Source organism: Mesoplodon densirostris, chromosome 4 (assembly GCF_025265405.1).
Source record: "Mesoplodon densirostris isolate mMesDen1 chromosome 4, mMesDen1 primary haplotype, whole genome shotgun sequence".
Classification (NCBI taxonomy): Eukaryota; Metazoa; Chordata; class Mammalia; order Artiodactyla; family Ziphiidae; genus Mesoplodon; species Mesoplodon densirostris.
In genome coordinates this window covers 118,725,435-118,751,917 of record NC_082664.1, presented here as the reverse complement: position 1 = coordinate 118,751,917, position 26,483 = coordinate 118,725,435, and the positions used below count along the sequence as shown (strand labels likewise).

At 48.9% G+C, this 26,483-nt stretch overlaps 1 protein-coding gene across 1 annotated transcript in view; it reads left to right on the top strand.

The window, feature by feature from the left end:
• The first annotated feature begins 3,638 nt into the window (after positions 1 to 3,638).
• LINGO1 (leucine rich repeat and Ig domain containing 1) overlaps positions 3,639 to 26,483 on the top strand; it is an 83,042-nt gene continuing 60,197 nt past the window's right edge. The window contains exons 1-2 of the mRNA XM_060095144.1: positions 3,639 to 3,773; positions 20,090 to 20,187. The gene's annotated coding sequence lies outside the window, so the exon portion shown is untranslated. The remainder of the gene's footprint in view (positions 3,774 to 20,089; positions 20,188 to 26,483) is intronic.

The following is a 26,483-nucleotide window of genomic DNA, read 5'->3' as shown; positions in this document are numbered from 1 at the left end:
TGGCTGCGTTGGGTCTTTGTTGCTGCGCGCAGGCTTTTCTCTAGTTGCGGCGAGCGGGGGCTACTCTTCGTTGCAGTGCGCGGGCTTCTCATTGAGGTGGCTTCTCTTGTTGCGGAGCACGGGCTCTAGGCGCGCGGGCTTCAGCAGTTGTGGCGCACGGGCTTAGTTGCTCCGCAGCATGTGGGATCTTCCCGGACCAGGGCTCGAACCCGTGTCCCCTGCATTGGCAGATGGATCCTTAACCACTGCGCCACCAGGGAAGTCCCCCACTCTGCTCTTTGCCCTGCTCCTGCTGCTCTAGGAGTGACTGAGTTCTTATCGTCCAGGTATAAATTCAGATGTGACCTCTGCAGAAAGGCCTCCTCTGATCCTCCAGCTAGAGTGACCCCTTAGCCTCATCCCAGGTACTCTCTCTCACATTACCAGGCTCGATTTTCTTAATTGCACTTGTCACTCTTTGGAATTATCTTGTTTCTTTATTTGCTTATTTATTTGCTTATCATCTGTACCCCCCATCCCCATGAGGGGTACTCCACTGAATCTCCAGCACCTATAATATACTTACTATATAGTAAGTGCCTGATAAGTATTTGGTGACAAAATGAAAAATAACAGAGAAAAATGTAAAGGAGAAATAGAAATACAATTGTGGATATGGTAGCAGTTAATAATGTAATAATTGTTGTGTGTGTGTGTGTATAAGGGGATCGCCTGCCCTTTTAATTATAGGCTTGAGGGTGCCTGGGCCTGAAGCATTGCACATATGGGAGACATACATGTGCACATGTGGGTTGTATGCATGCACATGCATGTGCACACACTCGTTTCCCTGTTCAGTAGCAGTGTGATCTCTGACGAGGTCTTTTACCTTTTGGGCCTCAGTTGCTTCACTTGTAGAATGGGGCTGCCTTGGGGTTGGAGGCAGAGGACTGGGTATCTTGGCCTCTTGAGGTCAGCCCTGGCCAGCAACAGCAGCACTGCGGGCAGCTGGTGCTCTGAGGCCTGTCTGTTGGCCTGCTGCACTGTGCCAAGGGGTGCCAGGAGGTGTTTATTGAAGTCCACCTCCATACAGGGCTGCTCCCCGCTGCTCTCTGAGGTGAGGATCTCACCCAGGCAGGAGGGAGCAGTACGAGGTCAGAAAATTGGCAGGAAAGCCTGGAGACATGAGCTTTGCTGCCAGGAGGTGGATTACGTTCACAGTCGAGGTCTCTTGGATGCATCAGTAGCTTCAGTTTGAATGTTTTCATTTTTGTGTATGTGTTTAAAAAAAATTTTTTTTGATACCATATTTTACTTCTGGAATTTTTTTTCTTTCAATTGCTACAGAAAGAATTTCCATGCAATTAAAAAGGGAAAACACACATGCATCTGTATTTCTACTGTTCCAAGTCAATAGCTGTTCCCTCTCTGCCTCCTTACCCTTTTCCTGTGAAGACAATACTGGAACCTTGCAGAACATGTGGGAAGTAGAAGTGGCCCTTGACCTCTGTGCCTCAGTTTCCTGATCCAAAAAATAAGAGTATAAATTGCTCCTCGTACAGTTGTTGTACAGACCACATGGGCCAACATTTGTAAAGCACTTAGAATGTGTTTTTGTTAAATAGGATGAGTTAATTAATAGAAAAGAAAGGGCACCGTTAATGCCACCATCATGGCACAAAGAGGCAGCAGTGGAAGTCTGTCCCTTAGAGTCAGAAATCAAGAGTTTGAGCCCCGACTCTGCCCTCACTCCCCATGTAACCAGGTGTATGTGTGTGGCTTCTTGAAGCCGGAGTTCCTGCATCTGTAGAATGGTTATGAAATCTGGAGGTCGTGATGCTGTGGTGTGGGCTGGGGGTAATAGATATAAGTGGGCTCCGTGAGTGCAGAGACCTGCACACCGCTGCAACCCAGCCCCACCCTCATCCATTTTCTGTTTTCTTGCTCAATATTGTTAGGTAAACATTGCTCTGTGCTGCTACCAGTCTCTGTGTTTATCATTTTTAATGGCTGTGTAATATTCCATCCAACAGAGGTGTCATGATGCAGTCTGTCATCTCTAGTGTGGGATGTTTAGGCAGCTTCCAGCATTTTGGTGTTATTAGTAACCCTGCAGTGAACAGCTCTGTGCCCAGAGCACTTCTTCTCTGATAGATGTTTTCCCCAGCCAACCTCAGGGATAGTCACTGAGGCTGCTTTGCTGGGGGTGCTGGGGGATGGGCCAGCAGCAGTGGCTGGGAGAGTTAGGTCCCTTCAAAAGCGGCCTGATACCCTGCCCCAGGAGCAGCAGCATGGGTAGTGGGGCAGCAAGACACTCCGTGACAGTGCTGAGCAAGGTGGGAGAACATAAGGCCACCATGGGAAGGGCAGTGGGTGCTGTGGAGAGTCGGGGCTAGGAGTCTGAGGACCCAAGTTCTGGCTTTTGCCTTTGCCACTCTCTATGTGACCTTGAGCAAATTCCTTCTCCTCTCTGGACCTCAGTTTTCTCTGGGTACTGTGGCCAGGGACTGGGCAAGTGTTGGTCCGGGGCTGTACTACTATTCAATGTGGTAGCCATTAGCCACATGTGGCTATTTTGATTTAAATATAAATGAATAAAATAAAATAAAAAAATCAGATTCTTAGTGTCACTATCCACATTCCAATATCCGCATGTGGCTAGTGGCTACCGTATTGGGCAGCACAGGTATCGAACACATTCATCATTGCAGAAAGCGCTATTCGACTGTGCTGGTCTAGAGACATTTCTAGAGATCCAATCAGCCCAATGTTCTGTGATTCAAGATCTCTGTCATCATGCCTTTTTCTGGAGCCGGGAAGAAAGCCAGCATCCTTTAGATCAGAGGATTCATTAAGGGCCTAAAGAGGCTTAGTGACTTTCCAAAGCCCAGGACAGTGTCCTGAGTCTGAAATATCCTCACCCTCTTTCTCTCCCCAAAGGTCGCAACTTGGTCTCAGAGAGAAGCTGGGGAAGAGTGTGGGCCCCTCGAGGGGTGGCCCCCCAGCCAGGGACAGTGCCCAAGGGAGGCTGGTGTGAAGCCAGAGTAGTTGGCTTCCTGGTTCCTCAAACAGGAAGGCACTTGGAGGGCCTGCACTGCTCTCTGCCTATGCCTGGAACACCACCATTCATGCCCTTGGGTTAAGCATTGTCCTCTCCTGGATTCTTTTAAAAGTCCAGACCAGATATCAAAGGAGGCGGCTGCCTCACTCAGCTTTGTCCTATTCTGGCTGCCTCAGGCCCTAGGCCTAGTTCTGGACACGCACTGGGAGAGGAACTGTGAGAAATGAGTCCACAGTACTGAGGGTGAAGCTCCCCCGTCCTCTCCCCACACCAGGCACATACACTCTGGCCATAGCACATGGATTCCAGCCATGCCTGCCCCAGAGCCCTCCCTTCTCTTCAGAGGGAAGGCCTTCTACAGATGCTCTCCTACAGCCTGGAGGTACTCCAGGGGAAGGGGGAAGTAAATGGGGGAAATGAGATACAAGATGTGAGGAAGTGAAGATAAACTCGGCTGACTTTTGTCTCACCTTTGTCAAGGTGTGGCCACCATCTGCCTTAACGCCCTGTGCCCCTCTGTCTCCCATGTGAACTGTACTGCTCACTCTTGCTTCTCCTTTTTCTAGGGACCCCACAGTCATGTCCTGGCTGCCTTGAGTCTGCCTCCTGCCCGCGTTCCAGGGCTCTGGCCCTGTCCAGCCCCTGCAACCGCTCCCACGCCTATTCCTCACCTCAGCCTGTGCCGAAGGGACTCCTCAAGCTTCAGGACTCAGCAGGCACAATAGCAGTCACGGTAGGTGGCGTACCCACCCTGCCTATTCCCTAGCTCCTGGGGATGTCTGAGCCTTCTTGGTCTCTGGAACAGGAAGGATACATTTCTGAACACTGTATCTGTCAGGATCCCTTTGGATGCAAGTAGCAAAAATCTTATTTCAGTAAAATGAAATTATCAGCTCATGTGACTGAAGTGTCCAGGGGTAGGTTGGGCTTCAGGCAGGGCTTGATCCAGTGGTTTCAACAATGTGAACAGGATCTGTTTTCTGTCTGTATTTCTCTGCTTCTCTTTTTTGGTGATGGCTCCACTCCTAGTGGCTTTTCACATGCCAGCAGTTTCTGGGGCAACATGCTACCAGGTTGAAATTTGGCGTCTGGGCTAGAGACAAAATCTGCTTTCCTGATAGAACAAATAAAAGTCCTGGAGTTGATCTCTTGGGCCCAACTGGCAGGATTAAGATCATCCCGCTCCTTTAATTGGGTCTGCAGGGCTTGGAAACATGGATGGGCTGGGGATAAGGGTCTGTCCTTCCCCAATCGTGTGACCAGGAATGAGGGGGAGAGTGTTTCCCAAAGGAAGCTCAGGGTCCTGCTGGCAGGAAGAGATGCCTCCAACTGGGGGAGGCAAATAACAAATGATTATTATAGATGAGTCTGCCCTATTCTTTTTTTTTAAGGCCCAGTTTAGGTCTCTCCTTCTCTAGGAAACCTTTGCTGACTGCTCTAGCCAATGGTTATTTCCTTTAGTTCATCGGCCAGCTCCACCCTTTTTACAGATGGAAAGCCTGAGGCTCAGTGTGCACTTCCTTATGAATACTCTATTGGTTACTGCATTAGTGCCACAGTGTGTTGCTCTCTTTGCCTTGGCTGCTAGGAAGCTCATAGCTGGTTCGTGGCTCATTTCTGATAAGTGCTCAGGATGCTGTGGCATGCAGTTGCTCAGTAGTCTTGCCATTGGCTTCATCTTCTTCTCTCTCATATTTTTCCCTTGTTCTGATTTCTTCTCTTATGTTTCAGTTTGTGCTGTTCTTAGCAGCCTCAAACTCTTTTAGAAGGAGGTGGGGTATAAATAACCAAGAGTGGCCATAAATGAAGCATTCAGCACTGACTGCAGCCAAATGCTAGGCCTTTTCCTTTCTAGAGGCAGCTGGGGTGGGGGTCTCCCCAGGCCCAAGGCCAAGCCTGTCCTCAGGGCGGCACCAAAGCCTGACCATGGTAGCCCCAGTACAATGCCCACCTTGCCCTCCTTGAGTTAAAAATGGCATTGTTCTCTTTCCCACCCTCTTCCCTTCCCATTCCTCATCTTATCAAAAGCTAATGAAAGAGGCTGGGAAACCCAATCCTCTGGTAATTAAATTTACTTAAAGGGTATTCAAGTGGAGTAATGAGAAGTTTAATGCAGTGATTAGATTTTTCTTTAATTAATTAAAACTAGAATGATGTGTCTTTCCAGCAAACCAACTTGACCCTCTGCTTGAGAGTAGCAGGCAGAGTAGTAGTGGAGGGTTTGGCTGGGTGGATGGGACTGCTGAGGGGCGGGCGCAGCCTTCTGCCCAGCTCCGATGCCCACTCAGGCCAGTCTCTGATTCAGCTCCCATTTCTGAGCCCTGTGAGTGTCAGACCTGGGCTGGACCTGAGTCGCCCAGGGCTGAGGGATCCAGCAGTCCCCGCACCCAGCTGAAAACTGATTCAGGACGGAGGTTTCAGAGGAGGGTCAGCAAGAATTACTTAAAGCAAGGAGCACAAAGGAGGAATTTCAGGCACTGTGATAGGAGGAGGTATTTGGGTAGCATATCTCACTGCCATGTACCAGCTAACACCTTCGCCTTCATGTTCAGCCAGACCTGGGTTTACCTCTGTTGGCACTGGATCCTCTGGGCTAATGGAGTGGGGACAGTGGGGTGAATAACAGAAAAATCTGAGCTAACTCACAAACCACTTCTCCTTGGCTTAAGAACGCATTCATGCCAGAAGGCTGACTGTCCTGCTGTGTTTCTGAAGGCCAGTTAAGGATGCAAGGAAGCACTTCCTGCCTTGAGCCCCTTCTGTAGGAGTCAGGTGGTGGCTGGGGCATGGTGAGTATGGGGATCCCAGCATAGCTGCCTGGAGTGGAGCAGAGGACAGGCCTTGCCTGAGTAGAGGGTGGGCATAGTGGAGACTCAGAAGACAGGCCCCAGCACCCCAGGAATAGGATATGCTGTTTTCAAAGCAGCGGGTAAGGCTGGGAGAAGTCCTGAGCCCTTCACGGTAGGGGCAGAAAACTTCCTTCATTGAACCCTGACCCCAGTCCAACACTGAGCTTTGATCCTGGACAGACTGAACTTTGATCCCAGCCCCACACTGAGCCCTGATCTTGAGCAGACTGAATCTTGATCCTGGTCCCATGCTAAGCTCTGACCCCAGCCCCACACTGAGCCCAGCATTGTCATGGATACTCAGTAGAGCAACAGGTGCCGGGTGGGAGGGGTGAATGGTCGTGTTTGTTCATTCCCACTGCTAGCTCTGCTGCCTGTGGGCAGGACTCCTGTGCCAGACCCCACACTCTGCAATGGATAAGATGAATCAGATGTGGTTCCTGCCCACAGGGCTGGTGGGGGAGGTGACAAGCAAGCAGTCAATGACAGCCCAGTGATCAGAGTCAAAGTGGGTCTCACTTGGAGTGTTCCTCTGGCAGCAGGTGGGAGGGGGAGGTGCTGGAGATGGGCCAGCGGGGAAGCAGCTAAGATAGGGTCCCTGTGAGCGATGAGGAGGATGGCACCCATGGGGGTCTTGGGGGTGCCTAGGGTGAGTGATTCTCCCCGCCTCCAAGAGCTGGCTGTGACTCCCCCAGGGCATGCTCAGCTCCTGGTGAGCCAAAGGCCTCACCTCTGGGGCAGGTTGGTGGTGTGCTGGGCACTGGGCTGGCAATATTACTTACAAGGAAAGCATCTTTATCCATTTCACAGAAGAGGAAATGGAGACGTGCAGGGACTTGCCTAATGACACTCAGCCTGAAGTAGTCCAGTGGGGCATGGTCACAGGTCTTACTTGTCTCTGGTCCTGCACACCACTGTTCCCGCGGGTGAACTTGCCCTGGGAGGCAGGGGCTCCTCTTCTTCCAACTTCTCCACCCAGAACTGAGTGAATACGACCGGGCACGGGCGGGGGCTGGTGGGCCTCAGAGTAGGGGGTGTGAGGAGGGCCTTGGCTGGGTAGGGGACTAGCCCCAGGAAGGAGGGTCTTCTCCTTCCTCCATCCCCACTCCTCCCCTCTCTGAATCCCACCCCTCTGGATTTCTGCACCTCCCCCCGCACCCCCCCCACCCCACCCCCCGTTCCCTCCTTCCATGGCTCAACCCCTTCTGAATAACCAGGCCTGGAGAAGCCACCCGACCAGTCACCTACCACTCGCATGGGGAAACTGAGGCCCTGGGACGGGCAGGGACCTGCTCAAGATCGTGGGGCTCTGCCTCTCGTGTCTCTTTAAGGTGCAGAGTGTGAAATGACATTACCTGGAGTTTATACTTTATTTATTTTATTTTATTTTTATTTCATTTATTTTTTAATTTCTTTAAAAATTTTTTAGAAACATCTTTATTACAAGTTTTTTTTTTATATCTTTATTGGAGTATAACTGCTTTACAATGGTGTGTCAGTTTCTGCTTTATAACAAAGTGAATCATTTATACAAATACATCTGTTCCCATATCTCTTCCCTCTTGCATCTCCCTCCCTCCCCCCCTCCCTATCCCACCCCTCTAGGCAGTCACAGACCACCTAGCTGATCTCTCTGTGCTATGCGGCTGCTTCCCACTAGCTATCTATTTTACGTTTGGTAGTGTATATATGTCCATGCCACTCTCTCACTTTGTCACAGCTTACCCTTCCCCTTCCCCATATCCTCAAGTCCATTCTCTAGTAGGTCTGTGTCTTTATTCCTGTCTTACCCCTAGGTTCTTCTTGACATTTTTTTTTTCTTAAATTCCATATATATGTGTTAGCATACGGTATTTGTCTTTCTCTTTCTGACTTACTTCACTCTGTATGACAGACTCTAGGTCCATCCACCTCATTACAAATAGCTCAATTTCATTTCTTTTTATGGCTGAGTAATATTCCATTGTATATATGTGCCACATCTTCTTTATCCATTCATCCGATGATGGACACTTAGGTTGTTTCCATCTCCTGGCTATTGTAAATAGAGCTGCAATGAACATTTTGGTACATGACTCTTTTTGAATTATGGTTTTCTCAGGGTATATGCCCAGTAGTGGGATTGCTGGGTCATATGGTAGTTCTATTTTTAATTTTTTAAGGAACCTCCATACCGTTCTCCATAGTGGCTGTACCAATTCACATTCCCGCCAGCAGTGCAAGAGTGTTCCCTTTTCTCCACACCCTCTCCAGCACTTATTGTTTGTAGATTTTTTGATGATGGCCATTCTGACTGGTGTGAGATGATATCTCATTGTAGTTTTGATTTGCATTTCTCTAATGAGCAAAGATGTTGAGCATCCTTTCATGTGTTTGTTGGCAGTCTGTATATCTTCTTTGGAGAAATGCCTATTTAAGTCTTCTGCCCATTTTTGGATTGGGTTGTTTGTTTTTTTTTATATTGAGCTGCATGAGCTGCTTATAAATTTTGGAGATTAATCCTTTGTCAGTTGCTTCATTTGCAAATATTTTCTCCCATTCTGAGGGTTGTCTTTTGGTCTTGTTTATGGTTTCCTTTGCTGTGCAAAAGCTTTGAAGTTTCATTAGGTCCCATTTGTTTATCTTTGTTTTTATTTCCATTTCTCTAGGAGGTGGGTCCAAAAGGATCTTGCTGTGACTTATGTCATAGAGTGTTCTGCCTATGTTTTCCTCTAAGAGTTTGATAGTTTCTGGCCTTACATTTAGGTCTTTAATCCATTTTGAGCTTATTTTTGTATATGGTGTTAGGGAGTGATGTAATCTCATACTTTTACATGTCCCTGTCCAGTTTTCCCAGCACCACTTATTGAAGAGGCTGTCCTTTATCCACTGTACATTCCTGCCTCCTTTATCAAAGATAAGGTGACCATATGTGCATGGATTTATCTCTGAGCTTTCTATCCTGTTCCGTTGATCTATATTTCTGTTTTTGTGCCAGTACCATACTGTCTTGATGACTGTAGCTTTGTAGTATCGTCTGAAGTCAGGGAGCCTGATTCCTCCAGCTCCATTTTTCCTTCTCAGGATTGCTTTGGCTATTCCAGGTCTTTTGTGTTTCCATACAAATTGTGAAATTTTTTGTTCTAGTTCTGTGAAAAATGCCAGCGGTAGTTTGATAGGGATTGCATTGAATCTGTAGATTGCTTTGGGTAGTAAAGTCATTTTCACAATGTTGATTCTTCCAATCCAAGAACATGGTATATTTCTCCATCTGTTTGTATCATCTTTAATTTCTTTCATCAATGTCTTCTAATTTTCTGCATACAGGTCTTTTGTCTCCTTAGGTAGGTTTATTCCTAGATATTTTATTCTTTTTGTTGCAATGGTAAATGGGAGTGTTTTCTTGATTTCACTTTCAGATTTTTCATCATTAGTGTTAGAGTTTATACTTTAAACACAAGGATAGTATGTGAATACTTTTGCTGGGCTGGGAGGCCCTGTGGCTCATCTGCCCCCACAAGTTCACATCACATGGGCAGATGCCCCGCGAGCCACCTTGGCCTCCTTGGGCGCGGCGCCCCTGCCAGGTGTGGCCATCCCCCCTCCCTGTGTCCCGGGCGCTTCAAATCACTGTCTAATTGAATTCTCTCAGCAGTCTAGGAAGGTGCATGACTTTCTAGATGAGGGCACCAAGGTGGGGAGCTAGGCCACTGTCCTGCAGCTAACTGCAAAGGTGGATTTGCCTGCCAGGTTCCGATCGTAGGCAATCCACCCGCTCCAGAGTGCCCCCTCCTCACCTGCGGGCAGCTGCCCCCTCCAAGGGCCCCCAGCACCCCTACCCCTGCATCCACTGCTGCTTCCCTACTTGTCCTGTGCTCCAGCCAAAACCAGTGACTCTTCCCCAATGCTCCGCACACTTGCCTACCCCCAGGCCCTTGTTCCAGCTGTTCCAGCCCCCCAGATTTCCCTTCCCAACTCATCTGCCCAGATCCCCTTCATCTTTTTAGGCTGAGCCCAGATGCCACTTCCTTCATTGAGGCCCCTTGTCTGCTTCATCCAATCAGAAGCCAGGCCCCCGCTCCTGCGAGCACCATCCGACGGCTCTTGGCCTGTCCCTCTCTTAGGCTCCTGGCCTCCATGTGTCTGACTTTACAGCACGTGGAGGGCAGAGTAGTCTCCTGGCCGCCGGCTTCCCTGGCCCGTTACCCCAGGGCCTGACACACAGTAGGTATGCGGGGAGTAGCTTGGGTCCCCGCCTCGGGTGGGGCTGCAGCTCCACAAACCGTCCCTTTCCTCAGCAGTCCTGGGTCAGCTGGCCCCCAACTGTGCTGGTCCCAGCCCCCATCCTTACCGCCACCCCAGCTCCCTGAGGAGACCAGCTGCTTCCTTTAGCCCTTGCTGGGTGGCGTTGGGGGCTGGCTTCTGGGCCCACAGACCTCCCTGTGCACGCTTGACCTGCCCAGGTTCTGGGGCAAGAACAAGACAAACCCCAACCTTGAGACTCCCAGGCAAGTCTTGAAGCCTGGCAGGTATAGGTACTTTGTGCTGAGCGCTGGTAGGGGGCTGCACGGGTGCCTTGCCTGGCACCACTCACTGGCTCTGCTGATTGTTGGCTGTGTGACTTTGAGCAAGTTGGGTAACCCCTCTCTGCCTCAGTTCCCTCATCTGTTAAATGAGGTGGTGACAGGCCTTCCTAGGGTTGCTATGAGGATTGAAGGAATCAGTACAGTGTAAAGCATACAGCACAGCCCCGACACAGACACATGTGTGCTCCCTGGTAGTTGGCTGTCACCGTTGCTGGGAGGGAGAGAGAAGGCAGAGTGTGGGGGAGTGTTCAGGGAGAGTTTCCAGAAGGTGGCGACACATGAGGAACGACTTGAAAGATAAGGCACAGAAGGCAGGAAAGGACATTGCGGGAAGATAGAACCACAGGGACAGAGGCCCAGAGGCAGTCTGGGGGACTAAAAGGGAGCTGAGCTTGTCTATCTAGACTTAGGCAAAGAATGGGACAAGGGGAAACCTAGGCTGGTGGCACACAAGGGCTGTGTCCTGAGGGACCTTAGGGGCCACCCCAAGGAGTTCAGACTTTCTCTTACAGCCAGTGAGGGGCCATGGATGGAGTATTTTTCTTCCTTTTTCCTTTCCTTTTTTTTTTTTTTTTTAACCACAAAAGCAATGTTTGCTCATGCAAAAATTGAAACAATATAGAAGTGTGTCCTATTAAGTAGGGAAGTTCCCTCTTTGCCCTTAAATCTCATTTTGCTGAGGTCCCACGATTGTTGGTCTGGTATGCCTCCTTCCAGAAGTTTTTCTGTGGTTTTATAAACATACTTATTGTATATTATCTAAAAAAAGAAATGGAATTGTATTATGCACATTACTCTACAGCTTCCATTTTTCATTTACCAGTGTGTTGTGGGCATCTGTCAGTGTCATCGAATATAGATCTCCCATGTTCTTTTCTTTTTTTGGTACACGGGCCTCTCACCGCTGTGGCCTCTCCCGTTGCGGAGCACAGGCTCCAGACGCGCAGGCTCAGCGGCCATGACTCACGGGCCCAGCCGCTCCGCGGCATATGGGATCTTCCTGGACTGGGGCACGAACCTGCGTCCCCTGCATCGTCAGGCGGACTCTCAACCACTGCACCACCAGGGAAGCCCTCCCATATTCTTTTTAATTGCTGCCTAATACTCCATTGTTTGGACATAACGTAATTTATGTAACTAGTCCTGGGTTGATGGATGTTTAGGTGGTCTTCAATTTTTCACTCTTGCAAATAATGCTTCAGTGAACATCCTTGTATATATACCTTGGCTGACACGTGTAAGCCTTTCTATAGGATAGACTCCTAGATATGGAATTGCCAGGGCAAAGGGTATGCTTATTAAATTTTGCTAGCTACTGTCACATTGCTCTCCCAAAAGGCTGGGCCACCCTTGGTATCTGCAGGTAGCCATTTCCCCAGCCACCCTAGCACTGAACATTATCAAGCTTTTTAATTTTTGCCAATCCAGGAGAACATCTCACTGTGGTTTCAACACTCACTTCCCTTCTCCCCAGTGAGGCTGAGCATCTTTTCATGTGGTTATTGGCCATTTGTATTTTCTTCTCGGTGAATTGACTATTCACATCCTTTGCTTATTTTTCTTTTCTTTTTGCCTTTTTCTTATTGGTTAAAAGGAGTTTTTAGTATATTAGGAATTTTAAAATGTTCGTCTGTTATATGTGTTGGAAATATCTCCCTTAGTCTGCTGTTTGTCTCTTTAACTTTGTTTATGGTATCTTTGGCTATACAGAAGCTTTATATCTTTATTCTGTCAAATCTGTCAGACTTCTCCTTAAGGCTTCTGAGTTTCACGTCTTGCTTGGCCAGGCTTCCTGGAATGCTTTTAAGCGGAGTGGGGGTGAGGTCAAATTTGTGACTGGGAAAGGTCATTCTAATTGCCACTGTGTGGAGGGTGGGTGGAGGGAGGACTGCAAGCCAGCTGGGGTGGGGGTGAGGGAGAACCGGGAGAAGATGAGTTTGAGAAATAATCAGGAATTGGCTGACTATGGTGAGAGGATGTGAGGGTGAGAGAGGGAAAGAAAGGACTCGAGAGTGATGTCTGGGTGTTTGGCTGGGGACTGCATGGCTGATGCCACCACCAGCCTGAGTTAGGGACAGGACCAGGGAGGGAAATGCATGCCTGTGCATGTGAGTGCTCACCCAGGCAAGGACATGTGGATATATGAGTACATACATGCATATACATGCCCATGCCCATGCCCATATCCATGCTTGGAAGTTCTGGAGACTAGCACATCTGTGCTGTGGCTCCATGGCAGGGAGAAGGGGTGTCTACTTTTTGTGGAATTCCTGTTCTCTACCAAGTACTGTACAAGGCCACACACACACACACACACACACATACACACACTCACACATGCTTTGTAATCTTTACTACCATATAAAGTATGTTCTACAGATAAGGAAGCAGACCCAGTGTAAGTAACTTGCTCAAGGTCACAGAGCTAGTGACTGTCAGAAAGGGGATTTTTTGGACAACCTAGATCTAACCACCCACAGACAGAATTCCTGCCAATGGCATTGAGGGGCCTTTCATCCATTTCTAGCCTGACCAACCCAGTTTCATCAGGGACTCTTAGGATGGGTGCTGGAGCCTGACTGCCTGGGTTTGAAACTCAGCCCCATTCCTTATAAGGCAAGTTACTCCCCCTCTCTGTGCCTCAGTTTCCCCATCCTGAAAATGCAGACAGTGACAGTACCACCTCCTAGGGTGCTGGTGGGCATTGAACATGTTCGTGCATGGGAAGTGCTTAGCCCAGTGAGGGTGGAGCCCTCGGCATGCTGTCTATGGTGACTGCGACGAGATGGTGATGTCTGTGCCCCTTTACCCTCTCCCATCCCTCTCCATCCTCCCTCCACCTGCCACCTCTCTCCTGTGCCAGCTCTTCCTCAATTCTCCAAAGGAACTTCTTTCAATATTTGTCTTTGAAACTTCATCTTCTGTTTTCATCCCCCAAACCCTTAGCAGACAGTGGATTAAAGCCCAGTCAGTCAGCAAAAACCATTCAGGGGAAAACGATTCATGTCGTGCTCACGGAATCCTCCCCCAAGCAGTTCTAGTCAGGCATTCTCCACGAGCCAATGCGTTCATCCCAACATTGCCCAGGCCTCTGGATACCAAACCATAAGGTCCAAATCTAAAACCCCTTCCTCCCTGAGTGGGGATCCTCAAGTTTACTTTCGAGCCAGGGGTCTGAGCTGACACCAGCCCAGCCAAATCTCCACTCTAGCCACAAGCCATCGCTGGATCCTTGACCCCAGGATGAGTAATTCTCAGCATCATTTGTCAGGAAACTTGCCTGTAGGAAACAAAAGCAGAAAGCACAGCAAATTCTGGGCACAGTTCCTTACCACTAGCATATCTAAGCAAATCCTGTGGTCATGAGGGTAGGTGCAAGGTGTCCAAACTGGGTTAAAATCTCAGGTCTGCACCCAATTTAGATTTTCTCCTATGCCAAAAAACTCACTGAAATCACCAAACTTATCATTATGGATTTCTCATCATCAAAATAAACCCCCAAGTAAATAAATCCCCACATAGGGACTTCCCTGGTGGCTCAGTGGTTAAGAATCCACCTGCCAATGCAGAGGACACGGGTTCGATCCCTGGTCCGGGAAGATTCCCACATGCTGCGGAGCAACTAAGCCCGTGCGCCACAGCTACTGAGCCTGTGCCCTAGCGCCCGTGTGCCAGCCCGCGTGCCACAACTACTGAAGCCCCCGCACCTAGAGCCCGTGCTCCGCAACAAGAGAAGCCACTGCAATGAGAAGCCCGCACACCGCAACGAAGAGTAGCTCCCGCTCACCGCAACTAGGGAGAAAAGCCCATGTGCAGCAATGAAGACCCAACGCAGCCATATAAATAAATAAATAAATAAAATTTAAAAATATAAATAAATAAACCCCCAAGTAAATAAACCCTCATGGTAAACAATGGAGCAGTTATTGCCTATTTCCTTGGGGGATTTTGTTTTCAGTTGAACTGTATCAGTCACACCCTTTTATTCTTAGCCAAAAAGATGGCAAAACTCGCTTCAGTCCTTCCCAGGGAACAGCCACACCCAACTGCAGGCCCCCCACCCCCAAAGCCTCTGAGAGAGGATTCCTTATGACTGCTCTTTTAGAAGCCTCTGTCCCCAGGTCCCTGGGTTCCACCAAGTCCACCTTTGCCCCAGGGGCTTCTACACTTTAAACAACCCCACCCCTGCCTCTGATCCAAGTCCCCACCCCAGCACACCCCAGTACCCCTGCAGCGTGCCATGCAAGGCCACAGTTTCCAGCTACCCTGGCCCCATTTCAAAACCACAGGCCTTTGGATGCACGGAGACAAGTATTGACACCAGCATCCAGCGCTCATTCTCAAGAAGTCTTTTTAATGGCCTCGAAGAAGCCGTATTGTACCAGTTTGGAGGGGGTGTGTGGCAGGAGACAGTGTATTTTACTGTAGCCAAATCTCACTTCTTGGAAAAGGCAAGAAGTCACAGGGGCTTTATATAAACTAAGGACTTTCCCCTCAGATCATCTACCAGCGCCCCGCTCTTATCTTGAGGGGAGGCCTCTTCTCCCTATTCCCTGTGTTGTCCCACAGGAGCATAGAACATTCAAGGTGATAATTGCTAAAGTGTCAGTAAATTCAAAATATAAACCTACAATTAAGCTTGCAGTGCATTGTCATTTGCGGCTCCAAGGCCCTGTTGGAGTTTCCTTCCCCCTCCCTCCCTGACCCCAAACTGTCCATCCAGGACAGACCAGTTTGGGGTCCAAGCACCTTTCTGAGAGCTGGTCCCAAACCTAAGTTAGGGATAAAGCTCTAAAGGCACTCCAGCCTTTGTTCGAAAGTCAAGTTCAAGCTCTTGAATGTAGGCCAAGGCCCCAGCTCTCATGGAGATGCTCCCAGCTGCCTCGGTTCACACCCCCCTTCCCCAGATGGGGATTGTCCTCCTAGTGGATCCTGCCAAAGGGCCTGGAACTGCCCCCTTTCCCTTGCGAATGGGAAACCTTTCAACTTGGTGATTGAGATATTCCATCCCCCACTGAAATCCTAGTCATTTAGGGGCTCCCAAATGGAGCTTAATTCTGTCACCCAGAAAGTCATCCAAACATGTTCTCAAACCATATGCCCCCACGTGGCCAGTGGGGATGTAGGTAGCATAGTGATGGGCTGCAGGAACAAGCTCTCTCTGAACTCTCAGTGATTTAATGCGACAAGGCTCCTTTCTTCTTTCTTCCTTTACCATATGAATTCACATTACATGTTCGATGTGGGAAGTGGGGCAGGTGGCAGCCTCTGGTCCATTTAGTCACACAGGGACCCAGGCTTACAGAAGCTCCACCATGTGGTAGCTGCCCCATCTGGAACTTGTGACCTCCTTCAGCCACTGTGGCAAAGAAGAGAAAATGGTAGAGGCACACACTGGCTCCTAAATGCATTGGCCCAGCAGTGACACACATCACTTTTGTTTACAGCCCACTGGCCAAAACTTCTCATATGGCCTCAACTACCTGTAAAGGAGCTGAGGAAGTGTGGGGACATTCTGTGGGGGGGAGGGCATGGAGGAAGTGTGCCCAGACATTCAGTGAGCAGTAAAGTTATCTGTAGCAGGGGTTTTATGGGGTGCTCTCAGAGCAAGGGTTTCAGAATTGCCAAGGCCATGACTTCCTGTTCATCCTCTCCACCTGGGGAGGCCCACGGTCTGTGGGAGGGACTGATGGGAAAAGCTTTGAGGAAGAGTTCCCGCTAATGAATAAGCCCCATGGCAGGCCCAGGCCCTCTACCATCAGGCTCCAGGTTTGACTCAGCCTCACCCCTCTTATCCACATTGGACACCTGCCACACCAACATAAAATGAATTTTTTAGGAGGAGAAGCAGGATTGAGAGTGAGAATGAGTTCAGCTTTGGAGGGAGAAAATCCAAGAGGCGGCGTCTAGAAGCCACTCTGTCTTAGTCTGTTCAGGCTACTATAACAAAATATCAGAGACTGAGTGGCTTATAAACAACAGTAGTTTAATTCTTACAGTCTGGAGGCTGGAAATCCAAGATCAAGGTGCTGGCAGATTCAGCGTCTGGTGAGCGCCTGCTTCCTGGTTCCTAGATGCCATCTTCTCGCTGTGAGCTCACATGGCACAAGGGGTGACAGGGCTCTCCGGGGTCTCTTTTCTAAGGGCACTAATCCCATTCATGAGGACTGCACTCTCATGACCTAATCACCTCCCCAAACCTGCACCTCCAAATACCATCACATTGGAGATCAGGTTTCAACATATGAATTCTAGAGGGACACAAACATTCAGTCCATGGCATGCTGGATTGAAGTTGTTGCCTTTCTTCCACATTTTCATTCCTTTAGCAAATGTGGCTGCTATGGGCCAGGTAATGTATTGATTATGACTCCAGACTCTGACTCCAGACCACCTGGGATTGAAGCTGGGCTCAGTCCCTTATTAGCTACTGGTTAATTACTTCCCTCTGCCTTTGTCTTCTCCTCTTTAAAAAGGGCATAGCATCTGTCTCTCTTAGGGTGGTTATGAGGATTAAATGAGTTAATATTTGTAAAGCACTCAAAACAGCACTGGGCACATGATAAGGACTCTATAAATGCTCGATATCATCATCATCATCATCATCATCATCATCATTATCCATTATCCATCTAGATACTCTTCTAGATATTGGGGGAGTAGATGCCAAGGCCCCTGCTCTCACATATGATGGGAGAAATGGAAAATAAACAGAAGTAATTAAATCAAGATGGTACTTTCAAATAGTGATGGTACTAAAATAATAAATCAGGCACATAAAAAAATCACTCATCATCATTAGTCATTAGGGAAGTGCAAATTAAAACCCCAGTGAGATACCACTGCGTATCTCTTACAATGACTCTTGCAAAATTGACAACAGTAAGTGCTGGTGAGGATACAGAGCAACTGAAACTCTTATATGTTGCTGGTGGGAATGCAAAATGGTACAGCCACTTTGGAAAACTACCTGGCAGGTCCTTATAAAGTTAAAAATATGCTTACCATATAACCCAGCAATCCTACTGCTAGGTATTTACCCAAGAGAAATATAAACTTATGTTCATGCAAAAACCTATATGCGAATATTTATAGTGGCTTTATTCATAATCACCAAAAACTGGAAAAAAAATCCCAATGTCCTTCAACTGGTGAATGGATAAACCATCGAATACTACTCAGCAATGAAAAAAAAAAAAGAATGAAATTCTGGTACAAGAAACAACACAGGTAAATCTCAAATGCATTATTTGATAAATGAACAAAGCTAGACTCAAAAGGCTACATATAGATGATTCCATTTGTATGACATTCTGGAAAAGACAAAAGTATAGAGGCAGGAAAGAGATCAGTGGTTGTGAGAGGTAGAGAGTGGGGGAAGTTGACTACAAAGGGACAGCTCATGGAGATTTTTGGATCTGGGGATTAATAGAAATGTTCTGTATCTTAATTGCAGTAGTGGTTACACAGATTATGCAACTATCAAAGCTTAGAACTGTGCACTAAAAAGGGTAAAGTTTGATCCAGTTTTATTGAGAAATAATTGACATACATCACTGTATATATTTAAGGTGTACAGCATGATGGCTTGATTTACATATATTGTGAAATGATTACCACCTAATATCCATCATCTCATATAGATACAATAGAAGGAAAAGGAGGAAGAAAAGAGGTAAAGTTTTTTCTCCTTGTAATAAGAACTCTTAGGATCTACTCTCTTAATAACTTTCCTATATAACAGACAGCGGTGTTAACTACAGTCATCATATTGTACTCTATGTCCCTAGAACTTATTTATTTTGTAACTGGAAGTTTTGATCACCTTCCTCTAATTCCTCCTCTCCCAACCCTCTGCCTCTGGTAACCATAAGTCTGATCTCTTTTCCTATGAGTTTGTTTTTTTATTTTTTTAGATTCCACATACAGTATTTGTCTGACTTATTTCACTTAGCATAATGCCTTCAAGGTCCATCCATGTTGTCACAAATGGTAGGATTTCCTTTAAAAAAATTTTTTTTTTTAATGCGGGTCTCTCACTGTTGTGGCCTCTCCCATTGCGGAGCACAGGCTCTGGACGCGCAGGCTCAGCGGCCATGGCTCACGGGCCCAGCTGCTCCGCGGCATGTGGGATCTTCCTGGACCGGGGCACGAACCTGTGTCCCCTGCATCGGCAGGCGGACTCCCAACCACTGCGCCACCAGGGAAGCCCGGATTTCCTTATTTTTTATGGCTGAATAATATTTTGTTACTTAGATATATATCTCACATCTTCTTTTTCCATTCATCCATTGATGGACACTTTGATTGTTTCCATATCTTGGCTATTGTAAATAATGCTTCAGTGAACACAGGAGTGCATATATCTTTTTGAGTTAGTGTTTTCATTTCCTTTGGATATATACCCAGAAGTGGAATTGCTGAATCATATGGTAGTTCTATTTTTAATTTTTTGAGGACCCTCCATACTGTTTTCCATAGTGGCTGCACCAATTTACATTCCCACCAACAGTGCACAAGTCTTCCCTTTTCTTCACATCCTCACTAGTATTTGTTATCTGAAAAGGGTAAATTTTACTGCAAGTAAATTATACCTCAATTAACCTGACTGGAAATAAAGCTCACTGTGGGATTGTTGAGACAGGGAAAACCAAATGAGAAATCAGTCGGTCAGGGTAGTGTGACACGGGGAAGGAGGGGCTCCTGCACATGACGGTCAGGGAAGGCTTTCTGAGGAGGTGTCTTGAGCTGAACCTGGACGAGGAGGGGCCAGGCCTGTGTGGATCTGGAGGGAGGCAGAGAGAACTTGTGGCTGGAGCTGAGGGAGGAGAGGGGAGGGTGGGAGACAGGTCAGGGGCCTCCGCTCTCCTCTGGGCATAATGGGAGCTACTGGGGGGCATAGATAGAGGGTGATTGAAACATTGGTGTGAGTGAGATGGCCCAGGGAGGAGAAGGGAGGGGAGGATGGAAACAGCAGCTTGTGACCATGTGTATGGAGGAGGGATGAAGGGGTGCGATGAAAACGAGGAGAGTACGTGTCAGGAGCCTCCTACAGGAGGGAGTGGTCAGCCAGCCAGAGGCCCAGCAGGCTGGGGCAGGAGGACTGGCACGGGCAGGCGGGGGTCCTTGCTGAGGGTATCGTGGGCAGTGGTGGGACAGAAGCCAGACATCCTGGGTTGAGGGTGCTGGGGGTGAGGACATGTGAGTGAAGCTTCCAGGAGGCAGGGGACAGACTTCGTGGGTAGCAAAGAGAACCTCAGAGAGAACGAGGTAGAGCTGCCTCTGGTGTGTGGTGTGTGTGTGTGTGTGGTGTGTGTGTGTGTGTGTGTGTGTGTGTGTGTGTTTTGAACAAGACTTACCGAGATGGGCCTGACCTATTGAAGACAGTGTGAGATGGTGAGAAGGGAGGGTTTCGAACAGGCCCTTGGACACCAGGCCTGGGAGGGCAGTCCAGGGGGCTGGGAGATGGTAGGGAGGCCACTGCCACAAGGCCCATCCCTGAGGTGGGAGGCAGCGCTGAGTCCGCTGGGCTAGAGGGTCAGGATCTGCCTTGGGGGACCCATGCCGAGGTGGGCCCAGCCCAGGGAGCAGAGGCCCCATCTCTGTCCGCACTAACCTTCTTGCTCTTCCCACAGTGCATGCTGGGAGCGAGACGGACAGGCTGCTGCTCCTCCTGCCGCTCCTCGGGCCCCCAGAGGACCATCTGTTTGCGTCCTGGTGCCGTCTAACCCAGGTAGGGGGAGATCAAGGGGGGCTCTCCCTGCCTCATGCCCCTGCACTGGGTGGGAGGGCTCTAAGTGTAAGGACCCCCGCCCCGGCTGAATGGGCCAGTGTCAGGGCAATGGGGAGGGGCCCAGCATGGGGTTTGAAGTCCCCAGTCACTGCAGGGCCTCCTGGGGAGGCGTTCCCAGACCTCCAAGAAATGGGCCACTCCAGCAGCAAGCCATCCTCACCAGGCCGCCTCCCTGGGACACTGAGAGGCCCCCCGTTTGGCTCTCACATGTTCGCTGTCTGCGGTTTGTTAAGGATCCTTCGTGGTACACACCCGCCAGTGTGGGTGTGGGAGGCTTTGCATCTGAGGTTTCTCATCCGTTGCTGTCACTGGCTTTTCCCTGCCAGAGTCGCTGTACTCACTCCCCTGATGTTCGTGATTCCGTGAGTGGTGGCTCTTACTCCAAAAGGTCCCCACTCTCTACAGGACACCCTCAGGGCAGAGGTGCTCTTTCCGGCACCAAGAACTGCCCTGCTCACTTTTAATCCCCTCGGTCCTTGGACCTGAGAGAGGACATTTCTCTGCTGCTCCTGGGAGCCCGAGGTGGACGGAGGCTTTCTGCTAGGGGCCAAGTTCCCCAAGGGCTGGGATGCGGTGGGAGCTAGGCTTGCCAGGAAAAATATAAGGTGTCCAGTTAAATCTGAACTTCAGAAAGACAACAAATCATTTTTTTAGCGTTAAGTATGTCCCCAATGTTGTATGGGACATACAATTCTATTTATTAAATCTGGCAACCCTAGTGGGAGCTGAAACCCTAGACTCCCTCTTCCTCTGTTCAGTCCTCCCTGCTGGGCTCACCTTGGTCCCCTCGGATCAGCTGCATCCAGTGCCTGTGGAGGGTACCCTGGAGCCAAGGGCGGCCAAGCCTACTCAGGCCACAATCAATGGGTATTTCCTAATCGCCCAGGTCCTGCAGGCTGTCCCTGGGGCAGAGACCTGGGGTTCCTGCTAGACGCTGGGGCAGCAGTCCTGGCTGTTAAGAGTGCTCTTGGGGTCCTTGTCTTCCCCTCTGGCTCTCTGACAGCAGAATTCAGGCTGAGGCGGTCACTGGGCTGGGTTGGTCAGGCCCTTGTGCCCGTGATCAGAGCTGTGAGACAGGTGTGGAGCTGTGAGAGGATCTAGGAATAGAAAATGGTTTCGTGAGCTTGGAACCCAGCATGCTGGGGGTGTTGGGGTGGAGGTGTTGGGGTATCAGGGATGAGGCAGGGCCAGATCATGAGGGCTTAGACTGTCCTATTTCTGCATCCTTCAACATTTGGGGAGACAAAGGAAGTGTCTTCTCCTTAGGCGGAGTCATTTTTCCAACTGTTCAGGTAACATGTTCTCTATGTGTTTATCTATCTATCTATCTATCTAACAGTGTAGAAGTATTTAAAGCATGCAGTTCAACCCCTTCCCATAATCTCTTCCTCGCCAGGGCTAACCACTGCTAACTAGTTCCATATATCATATCCTTCTAGACTTTTTTCTGTGTACTTATAAACATATTTTAAAAGGAAAAACATGAGATCACACTAGATATACTGCCCCGTCACTTGATTTTTCACTTAATATATTGTGTAGATCATTCTAACCTTCTTCTCTATCCTTTTACGCCCATTGTATGGATGATCTTTAAATTATTTTATCAATTATTAATCCTGTTGGTGCCATTTAGATTGTTTCCGGTGTTTGGCTATTTATAAACCTCACTCAGAGAACCTCCCAGTTCGCACCTCTGTGTGCACTTGTGTTATGGGTCCTTTGGGAATGTTTCTGGAAGTGGACTGTCTGGGTCAGAGGTTACGCACAGTTCCAGGTTTGAGCCATAGGCCAGATCAACCTCCAGAAACTTGTGCCCACTTATCATGTACAAGAGGCCTCCTCCCTTCACCCTTGCCAACCATGACATTATCAATCCCTGCCAATCTGATAGGTAAAACTGATTTCTTTTACATTTCTTTGATCACTAATGAAGTTGAGCATATCTGTGTACGTTTTTTGGCCATTTCAACTTATTTGTGAATTGCCTATGTATGTCACGCCCTCAGCTCATTTTTCTATTCATCTGTCCCTTTATTCAGTAAGCATTGATTGAGCACCTATTACGTGTTAGGTACTGTTTTGGTTAGGGACCTAACAGTGAACAAAAGTGACCAAAAAAATCCCCCGCTGCTCCATGGAACGAGCTCTAGTGAAGGAGAGACAGCCAAGGGAAAATAAACAAGTGAAATACAGTGTGTGTAGTATGCGTGTTAGGTGCTAAGGAGAAAAACATCAAGCAGGTGAGGGGATGGGAGGTGCTGGGTGACTTGAATATGGTAGTCAGCAAGGCCTTACTGGGAGGTGGCAGTAAAGGAAAGACCTGTAGGAAGCGAGAGAATGAGTCACACAGATGTCTGGGGCCCTGAGTCAGGAGCAGGCCTGGCCTGTTCAGGGCTCAGTAAGAAGGCCAGTGTGGCTGCAACAGGGTGAGGGAGGGAGAGAGTGGGATGTGTGACCAGAGAGGCATCAAGAGCCAGATCACGCAAGGCCTTGTGGGCCACCCTAAAGCCTTGGCTTTTACTCAGAATGAAGCAGGGAAAGCAGGGAGACATGGAAGGTTCTGAATAGTGATATGACATGATCTGAATTTCATTTTAACCAGATCATTCCAGCTACTGTGAAGGGGGCCAGAATGGAAGCAGGGAGATCAGTCAGTAGACTGTTGCAATGATCCAGGGAAGAGATGGTGGGGGCTTGGACCAGGGGATCTTGATGGAGGTGGGGAGAAGTGGACAGATTCTGGGTGCTTGTTAATGGTAGAGCCAATAGGATTTCCTGACAGATTGGATGAGGTGGTGTGTGTGTGTGTGAGAGAGAGGGAGCCAAAGATTACTGTCTTAGTCATTTTAAGCTGCCATAACCAAATACCATAGGCTGGGTGGCTTAAACAACACACATTTATTTCTCATACTTCTTTAGACTGGGAAGTCCAAGATCAAGGTGCTGGCAGACTCAGTTCTTGGCGAGGACCCTCTGCTTGGCTAGCAGATAACTACCATCTCGCTATGTGCTTATGTGACTTCTTTGTGTGCACACGGAGAGACCAAGCTCTGGTGTCTCTTCCTCTTCTTACAAGGTCACTAATACCATCATGAGGGCCCCACCTTCATGACCTCATCTAACCCAAATTACTTCCTAAAAGTCCCACCTCCAGATACCATCACATTGGGAGTTGGGCTTCAACATACGAATTTTGGGAGACACAAACATTCAGTCCATAACAATGACTCCAAAGGTTTTGGCCCACGTAGGGAAAAGGATGGAGCTGCCATCAACAGAGACAGGGCAGAGAAGTGGGTTTGGTGTAAGGGGGGAGAAGAGCTCAGCTGTGGATAGGACTGGCTACATAATGTGTGGGGGCCAGAGCTAAATGCAAGTGGGTAGCCCTTTGTTTAAAAAATAATGTTAAGAATTTCAAAGTGGTGACAGTAGAGCATTAAACTAAGCCTGGGACCTTTCTGAGTGTAGGGCCCAGTACGACTGCCCAGGTGGCATACCTGTGAGCAGGCCCTGGCTGTGGACATGTAAAGTGTGAGATGCTAGTAGACATCTGAGTAGAAATGGATACGTGAGGATGGAGTTCAGAGGCTAGGTCTGAGCTGGAGATACAAATATGGGGTCATCAGCATAAAGATAGCATTTAAAGCTACGAGATTGGATAAGAGCATCAAAGGAGTTGAGTATAGGTAGAAAAGAGAAGACCTAGTCCTGGAGCCTCCTTTGGTCTGAAGTTAGGGAGCTGAGGAGGCACCGAAAAGGTGACTGAGAAGGTGCAATGAATGAGGTGGAAGAGAGCCAGGTATGCTATCCTGGAAGCCAAGGGCAAGACATGTTTCAAGCATAAGGTCGAGTAAGATGCAGACTGAGCATTGATCATGCATTAGCAGTGGGGAGGTCACAGGGGACCTTGGTTCAGTGATGGTGGGAGGGTGTGTGCAATGCATCTTATTGAATTGCAGGAGCAAACTGATTTGTAAGAGGGTAAAAGATTTAACCCTTTTGCCTGTCATATGTTGCAAATTGTTTTTTCACAGTTTTGTGGGGTTTTTTTTTTTGTCATTTAAATTTATGGAGTTTTTTTTTAAACCCCTTAAAAGTTTTAAATTGTCCCGTGGTCAAGTCTGTCACTATTTTCCTTTAGAGTTTCTGGCCTTACCCACTGAAGAGTTTTGAAAAGCTGTCTTATGTTGTTTTCTAGTTTTTATGATATTTAAAAATATTTAAATACCTAGTTCATTCGGAATGTTCTTATGTGTGTGGTTTGAGGACAGGGATCTACATGGTTTTTCCCCAAATAACTAGCCAGTTGTTTGGACACTGTTTATTGAGTGAGCTGTCCTTTCTCCCTGCTCTGAAGCTCCACTTCTATCATGTGCCAAATGTCCTCACACTCTCATGACTGACTGCCCAGGCCTTGCTGTTTGATTCCATTGATCTTTGCCTGGGGAAAGATTTAGGAAGTCCAGAGAATAGGTAGACTTGGCGATTGATTAGGGCTAGCGTGTGAGGAGGTGGGAGGAGTGGAAGGAAGAAACAAAGGGAAGTTAGGGATGATGGGAGCTCTACAGTGTTGAGGGCCTCCTATGTGCTGTCACAATTCCGCAAGCTTGGTATTCTATATATGCATCTGCAGATGAGGAAACTGAGGTTCAGAGAGGTTTCATCACGTGTCCAGTGGCGTCAACTCTTAGCAGGTGGAGTCAGCCTGGGAGGCTGCTCTCTGGGCTCCCATGCCTGTGTTCTATTCATGCCAGTGACAGGGGAGGTGAGAGGGGTTGCGTTTCAGGGAGGCTGGAAGGGCTCCAGACACAAAATACCACCCCACCCCCCTCTCAGCATTCCCGCCTGCCATTTGGCTGGCTCTTGAAGGTTTTCCCACTTCAAAGAGCAACCTGTTAAAACCAAAATACTCCTGGCAGGGAATCACACGTTAAGTTTACAGCTAACATCTTAATTATCAGTTAACACCTCTGCAGGGATGAACTGACAGCCAGTTGAGGACACTGAAGGGGGGCCTATTCCATGTGTATCTGGGTTGGGGAAGGCCAGGAGAGGGGAGGGGTGAAAGCGGAGGGGACAGGTACCTGGCAATTCACAGTTTTTTCCTGGAAAAGAGGGAGGTGGAGCTGGATCCTTGTGGGAGGGGAAGGGAGGGGCATGGCAGCTTCTCCACGGAAGCCTGGGGCTGGGGCTCCTAGAGGACCTGGTGTCTACTAGACACGTGCTGTGTCCTGGACACAGAGGAGGTTGTCATCTGCTCAGTCTTGTTCTCAAGAAAGTCAGGAAATCAGCCACCACGATCTACCTTGGGCACCAGCTGCCAACAGTCGCTCAGAGCTGGGATCTGTCTCAGGCACCCAAACACTGGATCTGTCACCCAGGCCTGAGGAATTGGGGGAGGTGAGAGGCTGATGCCTCTGGAACCTCCTCTCTATCTTTTTTTTTTTTTTTTTTTTTTTTTTTTTTTGCGGTATGTGGGCCTCTCACTGTTGTGGCCTCCCCCGTTGCGGAGCACAGGCTCCGGACGCACAGGCCCAGTGGCCATGGCTCACGGGCCCAGCTGCTCCACGGCATGTGGGATCTTCCCAGACCGGGGCACGAACCCGTGTCCCCTGCATCGGCAGGCGGACTCTCAACCACTGCGCCACCAGGGAAGCCCCCTTCTCTCTATCTTTGAGAGCCAGTCTGCTCTGCGGGTCAGGGCTCCGTGCGTGACCTTGGTCGCAGCTCTGTGTGTGAGGAGGGTCCAAGCTCACTGTGTGACTAAGGATGAAGCTCTGTGTTTGACCAGCGTTGAGGCTTCTAGTGTGATGGGGGTTGGAGCTCCATGTGTCAGGAAGGTCCGGGCTCCCTGTGTCACCAGAGTGGGGCTTGGTGTGTCACCAGAGTCTTGGCTCCCTGTGTGATCAGGGTCGGGGGTCCCGTGTGACTAGGGTCAGGGCTTAACGTGTGACCAGGGCTGCAGCTCCTTGTGTGAGGGGGGTCGGGACTCGGTGTGAGCAGGCTTCGGGCTCAGCATGTGAGCAGGCTTTGGGCTCGGTGTGTGAGGAGGGTCTCAACTCGGTGTGTGGGACCAGGCTCTGGGTGCGTGGGAAGAAGATCAGGGCTCCTTGTGTGAACAGGATTGGCACTCAGTGTGTGACCAGGCTCAAGGGTCAATGTATGAACAGGTTAGGAGGGGCTTTCTCCCCACCTTTACTTCACTCTGAACAGCAGGGAATGATCTGTGTCTT